Source organism: Helianthus annuus, chromosome 4, assembly GCF_002127325.2.
Source record: "Helianthus annuus cultivar XRQ/B chromosome 4, HanXRQr2.0-SUNRISE, whole genome shotgun sequence".
In the NCBI taxonomy this organism is placed as follows: domain Eukaryota; kingdom Viridiplantae; phylum Streptophyta; class Magnoliopsida; order Asterales; family Asteraceae; genus Helianthus; species Helianthus annuus.
Window position 1 is genome coordinate 153650993 of NC_035436.2, and position 13878 is coordinate 153664870.

The 13878-nt window shown below is 36.1% G+C and overlaps 1 long non-coding RNA gene across 9 annotated transcripts; it reads right to left on the reverse strand.

Moving 5' to 3' along the window:
• Positions 1–3373: 3373 nt before the first annotated feature.
• Positions 3374–10331, reverse strand: LOC110936959. 9 transcript variants are annotated; one of them, XR_004891829.1, is made up of 9 exons: positions 10093–10331; positions 9952–9991; positions 9773–9862; positions 8856–9108; positions 8216–8737; positions 7882–7956; positions 7465–7570; positions 4020–6575; positions 3380–3919 (listed from the first exon to the last, which is right to left on the reverse strand). It is a non-coding gene; the product is annotated as an uncharacterized LOC110936959 (long non-coding RNA). The 9 variants fall into 9 exon arrangements; XR_004891828.1 differs by having other exon boundaries at positions 3374–3919; positions 8216–8505; positions 8647–8757; positions 9773–10331; XR_004891827.1 differs by having other exon boundaries at positions 3376–3919; positions 8216–8303; positions 8647–8737; positions 9773–10331.
• Between the last annotated feature and the right edge of the window lie 3547 nt (positions 10332–13878).

The window sequence follows — 13878 nt, forward strand, 5'->3', positions numbered from 1 at the left end:
ACAGCTGGCACGCGCCCACAGCTGGCACGCGCCCACAGCTGGCACAGCTGCTCCTTCCTTCTTCACCCTTCGGCTATAAATAGGACCCTTCATCACTTAGGTTCAGGATCTTTACTCTCCATACTCACTCTATACACACACTGTTTATTTCTCTCAGAACAGTACTTATTCTCACGCCCCTGGTTAAGAGGGAAATCCCCTTTCTCCCCCTCTTAACGAGATTAACGGTGTTTACTGTTTTGCAGATCTCGGGCCATTGTTACGAGCAAGGAAAGAGGTTGAACCCCATAGACGAAATAACCCCATCGATAAATCTTGTGTTAATCGGTGTTTCATCAGGGAGCGATAGATGGGTGTGGAAAAATGACCCGTCTGGTCAATTTTCAGTCCGGAGTATGAAGACGCAACTGCAGAAAGTTAACTACACTGATTTGGGATTGAATTTTAAATGGAATAGCTGGGTCCCTATAAAGGTAAATTTCCTGACTTGGAGGTTGATCCATAATCGGGTGCCGACGCTGACCGCTTTGGCTCATCGGAATGTAAATGTTGGTCCTATAGTATGTAAAGTATGTCAGGAGGCCGGCCGATGAAACTACACTTCACCTTTTTGTGTCATGTCCCTTCGCGCAATTGGTGTGGGAGTTTGTTTCAGGCTGGTGCAAAATTAGATCACTATATATTTTGAGTTGAGAGACTTGGTACACATACATAACCAACTTAGGGGGTCTGGAAAATGGAGAAGAGCTGTGTTCACGGTTATCCAAACAACAATTTGGTGCCTATGAAAGAATCGTAACGACGTGATCTTCAATCAAAAAGCGGCAAATCTTACGAGGATCAAAGAAGAGATAAAAACAATGGGATACCTATGGTTTAGGAACCGAGCGACGGGACATATGTGTACGTGGGATGAATGGTGTCTTTTAGATTTACATTGTTTTAGTGTATAAACTATGTAACCGGTTGGCGGATATAGTGAAAATGTCAACTTATGGTTAACTATAGAGTTAATTGCCAAAATCACCCCTGAGGTCTGGGCACATTTGCCATTTTCATCCAAAATGACACTTTTGTACCATTTTGCCCCCCACGTTTGTAACTTTTTGCCATTTTCATCCAAACCACTAACTTAGTTTATTTTTTTTGTTAAGTTAAAGGATATTTGGATGAAAATGGCAAATATAAACCACAGGGACGAAAATGGCAAATATGCTCAAACTCTTTTTAATTTCTTTTATTTAGTTAATTTTGTCACATATATAATAAAAAAGAATATACATGCAATTTTTATACGAAAAAAATAATAGTTTTGTCACATATTTTTTTATAAATTTTCATCCATCCACTAAGTTAATTTTTTTCTATTAAGGTGAAAGATGTTTTAAATTTTATAAATTAATTTTTTGTATCAAGGTTATTATATGTTGTCTTTTGTTCAATAGAACTTTGTTTTCTTTTTCTAAGTAACATGAATACTTCGATTCTGTTTTTGAGAGTTTAACAAAAGAATAGCTCGTCGTGAAAAGTGTTTATCACAAAATATTAGATGGCATTATACTTACTATTTGGTGGGTAATTTTAAGGTTTGGTAACGGTACGTTGTTTGTTGGGGGCACTGGCTTTTGTTTTTCGTTAGGAGCGAATTTAAAAGAGTAGAAGATGAATTAAAAACTTGGTACATATGATAATATTTGTTTATTTGACATTTTTCTATAAGGTCACAAGCATTTTAGTTTTATAAAAATTAGAGGTTTAAGTAGATTTATTTTTATAAAATTGATCTATATAAACAATTGGAAATTAATTTCTGTATTAATTTATAAAATTTAAAACATCATTCGCCTTAATAGAAAAAAATTAACTTAGTTAGTGGTTGGATGAAAAGTTATAAAAAATATGTGAGAAAACAATTATTTTTTTTCATATAAAAATTGCATGTATATTCTTTTTTATTATACATGTGACAAAATTAACTAAATAAAATAAATTAAAAAGAGTTTGAGCACATTTGCCATTTTCGTCCCTGTGGTTTATAGTTGCCATTTTCATCCAAATATCATTCAACTTAACAGAAAAAATAAACTAAGTTAGTTGTTTGGATGAAAATGGCAAAAAGTTACAAACGTGGGGGAGGGGGGCAAAATGGTAGAAAAGTGTTATTTTGAATGAAAATGGCAAATGTGCTCAAACCTCAGGAGCGATTTTGGCAATTAACTCTTAACTAACTATAATAAAATTATTTGTTGGCCGTTAAAAAAAAACATTAACAAATCTGGTCTCAATGTCATGTGGCCTATGATGAAGATGATGTGATGTGTAGTACCAGTCTAGAATGTAAGGGTGATCATTAGAGTGAATTGCAAAAATTGTCCTTTATCTTTATACAAATTTGCAGGCGGTGTCATTTATGTTTAAAATTGACGAGTTTTGTACTTTATGTTTTAAAATCCTACACGCTATGTCCTTTAGGCCTAACCTAGTTAAAATTTTCAGTTAAATTTAATCATGTGCCTTGCACGTGAGGACAACTTTATCATTTTACCTTTTAGGGACTAATTATATAAATAAATAACTGAAATAAGAGTTTCATTTATCTCCTTGTTTACTTCATCTCTGTACTTCAACCACTTCAACCAGTCCACTACAATTCAACCAGACCACCACCACAATCTCTTTCACTATCGCCACAACCTGGTTCCACATGTTTCAACCATAACCACCACTGCCACAACCTCCTTCCACCACCGCTGACACCACAACAACCTCCTTCAACCACCGCCACATGTTTCCACCATAACCACCAACCCACCACGGTTGCAACAACACCATCACCACACCTCCACCTCTAAAACTCCACTTATTTATAACAATCTGACATTATGATATCATATTCGACAGCAACAATTGATTAGCATTTCTAACACATGTATAGTTTTGTGAGATCTATGCTCCACTTTTATGTTGAATCTACCTTTTTACCTCCCCTTTAACCAGATCTGAACGACCGGCCGGCTGGTTCAGACGGCACATTTTTTCACGACGCAGATGTGGTTTCCGATCAAAATTGGAGGGAGTTTGGTGGAGAATTGATGATTTTGACGTTCTAGTCAGAATTCCAACTTTTACTCTCTCATAGTCACACTCTCACTGCTTTGTAAATGTTGAATGTGGCTTTGGATTCTTCATTAGATTTCATTTTCTTGTTATTCATTTGTTTTGCTGCTGAAGAAGAACTTCAAAAGTTCAATTTTCTTGGTTAGTGATCTACAGAATTAGGGTAGAGAAAGAGGGGTAGGAGACAGAGAGTTTAGAGAGAGGGGAATGGTGTTGCGAGAGAGTGTTTTGGGTTATACATTTTAATTTTTTGTTTTTCGTTAACATAACTTTTTTAATTAAATAGGTAAAATTACAAAAGTACCCTCATGTGATATACACATGATCTCATTTAACGTTAAAAGCAAACTGAGTTAGGACTAAAGGACAATTTGTGCAACAATCTAAAACATAAAGTACAAAACTCATCAATTTTAAAGGTAAAGGACATCACTTGAAATTGGGTATAATAATAAAGGACAAAACTTGCAATTCACTCGTGATCTTTATTATCAAGATTGACGGGCCATCTTTTCATTTGACTTGGGCTTCTTTGGGCCTAAAATTTCTCGAGTGTTGAAAGAACTGTGTTTCTTAGTATTGTATTTTTCCAACGCTCTTGACAAAATGTTTGCATCGTTTAGGCCGCTTCCTCAATTGTTCCGAGTGTGTTGAAAGACCTCTTAAAACTGATGACATTTAAAGTTGATATCGGTCCATTTGCTCGAAATAGAATCTTTATCCCGATATTCATCTTTCCCCATCGATTTAAAGAACGTTTCACGAAATTTTTACCAAAAAACCAGTGATGTTTGATAATTTGCTACGAAAAACACAAAAATTATACTGTTATATTTTTTAAAAATAAAAAAAAATTACATGGGCCGAATTATGTAAAAAACTTAACTTTTTAAAAGGCTTACCAACATCGGGGTCCTCCGATATATCTAGTCACACCCGTGCCAACGCGTATTCCTCGTCTTTCGTCCATGCTACGTAGGTTCCTTTTCGACGAGGAGCGGTTGGATCTTTCTTTTTGTGAGACCTTTTCCCACGTTTAGATCCCTCGACTACGGGCTCAAGTTGTGTCTCCGGTACCGTTTCTTTCTTCGGATCAATATCTTGTGGAGACGGTTGCGAACCGCCCATGGTTGGAAAGGTTTGCAGAACTTGAAAGAACGGTTGCGAACCGCCCATGCCTAGTATTTGCGCGTACGCAAATACATTCGGATCCATGTCTTGAAGGTTTAAGTTCGGTTGCGGTTGCGTGGTGTTCGGCCGATATGTATTGGGTTACCGATTCTCGACGGCACACCAAATGGGGTCGGAAGAGATTCATGATTTACTAATTAAAAGAAAGAGTAGAGAAAGTTTATAAAAAAAAGAGGTGAAAAGTAGAGAATGTGGGTGAAAACTGAAAAGTAGAGAAAGTTTATAAAAAATGTGGTGAAAAGTGGGTATTATATAGATTAAAAGTTGAATAAAATAAAATTAAAATATTAAATGTTTTGACCGTTTGCAACGGTCTTATTTTGAAAAGTGGGCCGCATTGAGCGTTTTTAAAGCATGTTGTGCGCTTTTCTTGGAATCCCAAAAATCATAGTTTAAGTCGTTTTTACCTGTGATAAACGCGACCGTTGCATTCCGATTACGATTCAGTAATATTCTACAGTTAGTTTTTTTCCAAACTAGTATTGGTGGAAAAAGTATTTACTAAAATGGTGTTACTTGAAAAGTATTTATCAATTTGATGTTTTTCATTTATTTTATATTTATCTTTTATTTTCAAACCAACATATTTATGTTCTTTTCATACAGTTAATTTACTATATCTAATTTTTTATTTTTTTTTTATCATACTTTTTATGGTTTTATTCAATTAATTCAATACTAGTGCTAATACCCGCGAATTTCGCGGTGTTGAGAAATGATATATTTCTTATTTTTAGAATAAAAAAACCTACAAAATTGCACGACTTGTAAGCACTACACTAAAAATGAGGGTAAACCCAGGCTCAATAAACATGATATCAAAAACGCTCCTTACATAGCATGAGCTACATCAATTCCTATGCGAGCGATTCCACACATGCACACTCTTAGATTAGATTACGACGACAAATTAAAATAGCCCATATTAGTCAATGTATATGCTACGATATACATAGCCCATACCTAACCCGCTAGTTGTACATTAATGTTGATTAAAGAAACATGCGATTTATTACTATATATCAATTTATATAATTTCTAAATATTTCATAATTTTTAATTTATACTTGTAGACTTTCACTAAAGATATTATGTATGCATTTAATGCTTATCAAAACCATATGTACATTTTGTATAATTACATCAATTTAGTTTTTTCTAGCATAATACTATGTTAGTTAAGTAAACATCAATTCACCTAAATATTTATAGTATTTCACCCTTAATCTTTTGCTTTAAAAGCATTATTAGGTATAATAATCCAATTATTTATTTTAGACAAACTTGAGCTCAAAGGAGCCATTCTTGAAACGGCATTTGCTTTTGAGTTTGTCAGTCAACTGGGCGAATACAACGGTAAAATGTAAGCATATGCACTATTAATGAATTTATTTTCACATGTCAATAAAGAAACATGAAAACAAAAACAATGGTAAAAAGAAAAACTAAAACAATAATGTTTAAACTATACCATTCACGTTTAAACTATACCATTCACAATTACACCTCAAATAATTACGAATAATCTACTTAAAAGTATATTACATCATGGTTTGCAAAACAAACATGTAATTTTCCTGCAAGACAACATTAATCCACAAAAAAACTTGCAAAAACCAAATAATGCATTTACCACCATTCAAGTGAACTATTCTAGTTATCTTCTCAAACCCCAACATTTGGAATTCCAGTTCATGTTACACTTGAGCATGATGTATCATTTAGTTCCATTTTGATAATAAAAATTAACGCCAAAGTAATTAAAATCATACCTCGCAATCTTCCTCCATGCTCCACCCAATGGTGTGGACAGACTTCCCCAATATGCAGCTAGTTATCATTGATTTCAATTTGAAATTTAAAATTTATATGTGCCAAAATACAACTAATCACCCAATATGCACCACGTTATCATTGATTTCTGTGTGCCCAAGTACCATTAATCGACAATATTAAAAAAAAAAACCAAGAAATAATACCCGCAAAAAGGTATAGGTTTCTGTGAAGATGTAGTAGCAGTAGAGATGAGCTTGGTACTGCACCGATACCAAAATTGCATGGTACGGTAATCGAAGATAAAAAGTGAGTAAAGTAACATACCGTACTGAACCGGTAATGAACATAAAGTATGGATCCCAAAAACGCCAAAAGATACCAGATTGATACAGAATTGATAGGTGACAAAGCCTTGAGCAATAGTCCATTTGTCATGTTGAAACTGCTTTACAAATCCTTGACCATAAGTCCATATGTGACCATAAAAGTGCCTAAACACATAGTTGATAAAGAAACATGTTATTCTATAAGTACCAAATCGAAACATCATACAAATTGTAGAAACAGATGTATGCAACATCACTTGCATTTGGTGTGAAGCCCACACCAAAGTTCTCAAGTAGGCTCGGTTAACATAGACCCGCCAACTATGTGGAGTCGTAGCTTTTTCCAATCTTAGATGATAATTCCCCGGTACCGCCACACTTTTATTTTACTTAAATATACATCTTTCCAAACTATCGATTACATTAACTATTTATACAAAAAAGGTATGAGACATATCCACGTTATCCATAAATGAAGGCAAAAAGGTGGAGCGAGTAACGGGTCAAAACGAATAATCTTTAATACATGTCCAAACAGGTCGGTCATTTGGTGATGACTCGTCAACACTATTGTATAACAATACACTACCATCACCTTTTATGCTTCTTGATGGATTGAATAGAGTGTGTTTACGTAAACCTACCATATATTTATTATTATTTAATAAGAGATCAAGGAAAAAATCAGATAAATAATCTTTGCTACTCTAAGTCATAATACGCATGTGTCTCAAGTGGTTTCCAATCATAGCTTTGATTAAGAAAACATATTAAAGTTGATTAATCACAATGAACAAATTGAAAAACCAAGACGCCTATAACAATGGCAGTTGGTGTAATTGCACTCGCGGATTTATTGAAGTGAATAACAATATGCTAAGCAAAGCATGCAAATGGCCCAACAACCATTATATCCTAAATGTTAACATGACATATATGATGTAAACACAGTTTAATAACACGAAAACTTCTATAATAATTTCGTTTACAGCTCCACGCAACACGACATATATTATTTCATCATCTTCCAGGTTTGTTCTACTAAGAAAGGTACCTGACCAATCACCACTTTCTTTGAAGATATCTCAGCGACACTTTTCTCACTCTTCTTCTATTGTTGCTCATCTTTAAACAACCATTGATTCATCATCTTCTTCCACCTACATCATCGAGAAAAAAATAGTTAAAACAAATAATAACAAATATACAAATCAAGATCCTCATATAACATCCAAAAGTGCCATGCCTATCACTTACAAATGAGTCACACATAACAAATAATGTAAAATACTCGTGATAAATAGACATTAAAAATTCAAGATTCAAGGTCCATTACTGGTCAAAAACAGAATTATCTTTTCAAAACCACCCATAAACCTCCCTTCATCAATGGATTTATTTTAATTTCATATATGAATTTTGAAACCAAAAAAGAAAAGAGCTGATGAACTTCCAAGTAGATAATCAGTACCTATGTGGACAAATACTGAAGAATGGAGTCGAGACATTAACCTGTATAACACTTCTTTCTCTCGGTAGCTTTCTCCTGATGAATATACACAAAAAGGTTTTTCAATGACTTATTTTAATTGTTAAATGAACTTTTCAAAAATAAACATCCAAACATACATCAACTTCAAATAAAGTGTCCAGTTTACATGTTTCTAAATGTTGTATATTGAAACATGCAATCACTAAGCAATTTTAGTCATTTTGTTTCCTTAATAATATAAGCAATTTTGTTTCTAAATGCTGTCATTTTGAAGAATATAATATAGATAAAAAAAAATTGAAAAATTGGTTACCAATGTGCGAAAGGTTGAATAACGGACAGAAATGGCCACAATCTTGGAGCTAATGTTGGCAGCATGTAGGGATTTACTTGAGAATTCACTGTACGTGAAAGATCACCAGCAAAAACAATCTCATTCAGATCAAATCCTTGTTTTCCTTTGATTTCTTGGGCTGAGAACATTCTATAAATCAACTATTGGCGAGAATATAAACCAACTCCATTCCATTGTGCTTTATTGTACTTTCGAGTAGCTAACCCGAACCTGACCAGTTTTTAATACGGGTCAACCCGAACCCGACCCTATTTTTAAACGGGTCGTGTTAGTCGACCAAAACCCGTTTTAGTGTCAAGAATTGCCGCCCATGATAAAAACATGCTCTTTTCAACAGAACTTACACACCGCGTTAGCTCGATATATAGAAGACAATTATAAAAACATACCTTTGTCGATATATGAGTGAAGCCTTCTTGAAGACCTAACCGTGCAACCCCAAAATCCAAAAGCTTAGCATTCCAGTCATTGTCTAGAAGACTGTTGGAAGATTGAAATCTCTTAAAATAATGTACAAACATCAAAGTTAACGTTCTTGTAAGCATATAAATCTATAAACTTTATTATTTTTTATTTTTAGGGACAAAATTGAATTTACCTGAAAATCCATTTCTTCATGTAAATATGTCAAACCGCGAGCAGCATCTTGGGCCACTTTCGGTCTCATGTTCCATAATAGTGGTGTTTCGGATTTTGTAGATAAATGATCTCGCACGGTTCCATTAACCATACACTAAAAACAGTTGTGTACCAGGTTCAGTATCTTCTGCACAGTAACCGATTAGTTTGGCAAGATTTGGATGCTCAATCACCCCAAGAACATTAATCTTTGTTTCCCATTCTTTCTGCCCCTGTTGCAATAAAATCAAGATTTAAAATCATCCACAAAACTTGCAAACTAATAAAGATTACCAAAACATTTCCTAGATGATGTGCAGAAGCTATTATAGAAACTTGATACAAAAACTAATGAATGGGCTTAAACTAATATGAAACTATCAATATCAGCAATGAAATCGATAAAAGTGTTAATGTTTATCATTAAATCAATCTTCTACTGTTAACTTTAATCCATAATCCAATTAGGAAAGTGTTGATTTGAAGAAACTATAAACTTGATTCGCAGTTCGTTTAAGCAATAAGACTTTGATTCACGAAATTTCCCCATTTTGTAATGAAGTTCAGCCAACCGGGCGAAAACTGCAGCAACAGATAGATGTTTGTCTCCTTTTGTTACACCAGCATCCACTATATATCTTTTTCTATATATACAAATTGAACCAAAAAATCATTGGATTAAATGTTAGCTTCTTGCTGACGATGAAACAAAAAGTGGAACAGAAAAGAAAAAGTGCAAGTGAGTAAAGGTATACTTATAGTCATCCCATAACAAATCGAATAAATAAAGCAATCAATAAAAAAAGATAAACATAACAAATCATACCAAGTCTGCTTTCTACGTAACCATCATCGATTTTTGACCTTTCATAAAGTAAAAATGTTAGGCAAAAATACCTAATTGCCTGAGAATGACTTCAAATGAGTATGCTTCCCTGACAAACAACTTCTGCTCCCTTGATTTCATTCCTTGACAGACAAAAATACCTCCAAAAGAAAACCCAAATTCAGAACCCTAGAAAAAAAAAGAATTAAGACAATTACATTTTTGGATCTTTTAGTTACAAACAAAATACTTGCTTGGCTTCCCAAGTCTGATATATGACTGTTTCAGCCCTGCAATTCGACCAAGAAAGCCATTTTTTTATCCAATGCACTAAATATATCCACATCTATAGAAGTATCATGTATGAAAAACAAAAAAAAAATGGATTTACTGGAGCTAAAGGCTCTTTCCCAACATCAAATGGTACCACGCCCTACTCTTTCCTAGGATGACATGCATTCAGATGAATAAATCCTACAACCCCTCATCAATATTTGGTAGTCTGAAAAGCATTTGTCAACATGAAGATAGTTAAATATACAAAGTTCAGGGCAAGGACAAAACATAGGACCACCTAATGTAGGGATCCCCTGGTCAAAATTAAAAAAAAAAAAACTAAATGTAATCAATATATAAATTGAAAAAAAACTAAATGTAATCAATATATAAATTGATTTAACATTTGAAATCCCATCATTCTTAAATAGACCAGCCATCATAATCTTCAGTTTCAACCGGTTTGATATATATTTAGTCTAAGATCAGAAGTGATAGTCTGGACATATAACATATCAAAATGGGTTGAAATTACCAAATAGTATATGTACGGTGAATCCGATCAGGAACTTTGTCATCACAAAGCTTGTTTCCATACATGAAATAAAGCAAAATGCAAGCCTAAAAATTTACACAAAAAGAACCTTAAGAAACCGATAAAAAAGTCAAGACTGCAGAGGAATTAAAAACGAAACTCATACATTCTCTAATAACAAATTTGTAACACCCCGTGTTTCCGAAGGTCAAAGTCAAAGTCAAGATTAAAGTCAAAGGAAGAAAAGATCGCTAATTGCGATCTGTCTCTCCTCGCTCAATCCTTGTTTGACTTCTTTGATTGTAGTTAGTCTATTTTATGTTTTTACGTTAGTTGTATTATGTGAAGTAATTAATTACAATCGAAGTAATCGAACTTTTATCACTACGAACCGCTTTACGACTATGAATAGGAAGTAACAATGCGATAAAGTCAATTGATCGATAATTGAACTAGTCTAATCATCATCGAACTCGAAACTCGAATTATGCAACTTTGGTGTTATTATACGTGTGTGTGCCTTAAGTGTTACTTGTGCATGCTTATTTATGTTATGTGTGGAAATCAATCGAATCGCAATCGAAACTCAATCGAACTCAATTGAAATTGAAAGTAGTTGGGATTAAAAGTAATTTGAATAGGAAACTTTATCGTACTCGCATTGTCCTCAATCGAAATCGAAATATCGAAAATCGTCGCACTGAACACTCGAATCGTGCAGCTGATCGATCAGGCTACCAGCCGATCGAACAGCCAGCCGATCCGACTGTTGTCCGATCGGATGGGCTGTCCGATCGAGCTGCCTGGCCGATCGGCCAGCATTTTCCTCATTTGGCATCCTATAAATACCCCTGTCATTGTCATCCTTTCCACTTTTGGAAACCTCTGTCCGACCAGCACGTTTAGCTTATCCTTTTCTCAGATTTCTCTCGATTCCGGTAAGATTTCGTCCTAAATCTTGTACTTTTTTGATCTACACGCACTCCTACACCTTTCTTCCTTTCAAATCTTAACTTTTAACCGTGAAATCATCGAGATTCAAGTGTTCTAGGATGATGTCATCATGGGTTCTTGAAGAACTTCATGTTTTGGCCTCAATCCACCAAGAATAACTTGGATCTGACTGATTTTCACATAAACAAACAAAGATCTTTTATAGATCTAAACATATACATGGTGAAAAGGACTGAAAGACGGTTTCTCCAACTTCCTTTCAACTCTTTTACACTCAATGCCTTCAAACCGATAGAAACGGAGCTTGTGCCGACTTGCTAATCATTCTGGTGGTTGCATGGCTTAAGATCCGGATTCTACCCACGAGGTTCATCGATTTCGGGTTAAACGTTAAACTCTGTTCCGAACAGTTCACCGGTCGGATTTGGGTGATTCCTGTCCGATCAGGGGAAACAAGTAAGAACGAGGGTTCTATGGTTCGACTCGTTGTCAAAATACCTCGATAAAACGACAAAACAACCAAGTGTTAGATGAATAGGCTGATCAGGTCAGGATGCTGTCCGAACGGACAACCAGCCGATCGGACAGTCAGCCGATCCACTGGCCAGCCGATCGGCTAGCACATGGTCCCACACTTAATCAATTTATTCTTTGAAGTTGAGTATTGAACGAACTGCTGTTCGATCGGACTACCGTCCGATTGGATTACTCTTCGGATCATGAGATACTATACTTCAACACTTAATCGAATTTTTCAACATGCTCGATGCACTAGGAGTGCCACCCGATCGAACAACCGTCCAATCAGGTGACACCCTGTTGAGAACTTGTGTTGCTAAAGAGTACCTAACCGATTGGGTTGCCGGCCGATCGAACAACCGTCCGATCGACCGACCTGAAAGGTAAAGATACTTCAATGTTTTCTAATGCTACAACGAAAACTTCAAAAGTCAAGCCATCATACACAAACACATCTCACTCTAAGGAAGAAACAATCCACTCGAACAGCCATCCGATCGGCCTATCGACCGACCGGACAGCTATCCGAACGGACTGTCAACCGAACGGTCAGCCGTCCGATCAGACTACCGTCCGATCGACCAGCTGTCCGACCCTCCAACACTTGTTTTCTGTTTTACGCGTTACTTATCGTTATGCTGTCGAACTATTCAGGCTAACCCTACTCTCAAGCGCTCCCTTCAATCCATCAACCGCTGTGAGTATACTCGATCCCTTTTTGCTTTCAGCACTTTTGGGTGTTACATACGTTACTTATACGAAATCACATCAAACACACTACGCAACATTTTAAACGCTAACCGTTACCGCATGTATTACGTGACTAAATGAATGCTTGTTGTTATGTTTACACGTGGAATGCTGTCTACCTGCCTTAACGACGATAGCACTATAGTTTGGACTCAGCACCCGTTCATACGGGGGTTGTTAAGGACAATTACTTGCATGGATTACGGTGGTAATCATGTATTGCGAACTGACTCGGGCAGTCAACCCGCAGTCATTGGTATCGATAGATCCATGTCGATAATTAACATGCTTCGTTCTCCTCTGTGTACGTGCTGTCACACCCCCAAAATCCCACACGCGGAGTACCACCGTTTGGGAGCGTGACTGACCAGGATCAAGCCACCAATTATATCAAACATAACATTTAATAAAAATCAAAGACATAATTGGTGTTCAAAACCAAACACTGTTTAAGTAGCGGAAGCATTAAATGTAAAACCCAAAACATAAGTATCAATGTGTGAATGTAAAAGTGTTTAATAAGCATTCACGAGTTCTTGTCCACAACGACCCGCTTCTCCTCTGGTGCAAGCTCCAAGTATACCTAAGATCCTGCAAGGCATGCAGCAAATAATCAACAAACTAGTTGAGCGAGTTCACAGAAAGTAAGTTCATAGCGTAATGCATAAGAATGGCTAGTGGGGCTTCCCATACTAGTGTGTACTAAAGGTGGGGGCTTCCCATGTTCATCCTGGTTAATGTGGGCTTCTCATTAACGGTACTTACTAGACTAACTTCCGACCATGTGTTCTTCTTTACCGAGAACAGGAAAACGTACAGGGTCACGTAGGCTTTACGTGACGTGCCCTTCCCCGAGGACAGTGGTACGCGTGGGGGGCTACGTAGGCTTTACGCAGCGTGGCCTTCCGACCTGGAAGCCAGTAAATGGTATTGGGTTACGTAGGCTTTACGTAACGTGTCCTTCCCGACCCGGGAGACATATCGCAAATATACTGGGTTACGTAGGCTTTACGTAACGTGTCCTGACTAACCTGAGGACGATGGTCTATAGTCTGGTATATGCGTAAGTACGAGTAACTCTTTTTACAATACCATATCCAACCCAATTCCCAACCCGGGAATCCCATGCCTTGGCTGTGTGAA